This window comes from Octopus bimaculoides, chromosome 2, assembly GCF_001194135.2.
Source record: "Octopus bimaculoides isolate UCB-OBI-ISO-001 chromosome 2, ASM119413v2, whole genome shotgun sequence".
Lineage (NCBI taxonomy): Eukaryota > Metazoa > Mollusca > Cephalopoda > Octopoda > Octopodidae > Octopus > Octopus bimaculoides.
In genome coordinates, this window is record NC_068982.1 from 120,391,726 (window position 1) to 120,392,070 (window position 345).

General features: G+C 51.0%; 1 protein-coding gene across 2 annotated transcripts in view; it reads left to right on the plus strand.

Annotated features, from left to right (window-relative positions):
* Positions 1-345, plus strand: part of LOC106879387 (citramalyl-CoA lyase, mitochondrial) — a 14,297-nt gene that overhangs the window by 3,173 nt on the left and 10,779 nt on the right. The window lies entirely within an intron of this gene.

Below are 345 nucleotides of genomic sequence, written 5' to 3' on the forward strand. Positions count from 1 at the left end.
TATCATCATAACCATCGTATAACGTCCGCTTTCCATGCTGGCATGGGTTGGACGGTTTGACTGTGGACTAGTGAGCCAGATGGCTGCACCAGGCTCCAATCTGATCTGGCAGAGTTTATACAGCTGGATGCCCTTCCTAATGCTAACCACTCCGAGAGTGTAGTGGGTGCTTTTACGTGCTGCCGGCACGAGGGCCAGTCAGGTGGTACTGGCAATGGCCACACATATATCATCATCATCATCATCATCATCGTTTAACGTCCGCTTTCCATGCTAGCATGGGTTGGACGATTTGACTGAGGACTGGTGAAACCGGATGGCAACACCAGGCTCCAGTCTGATTTG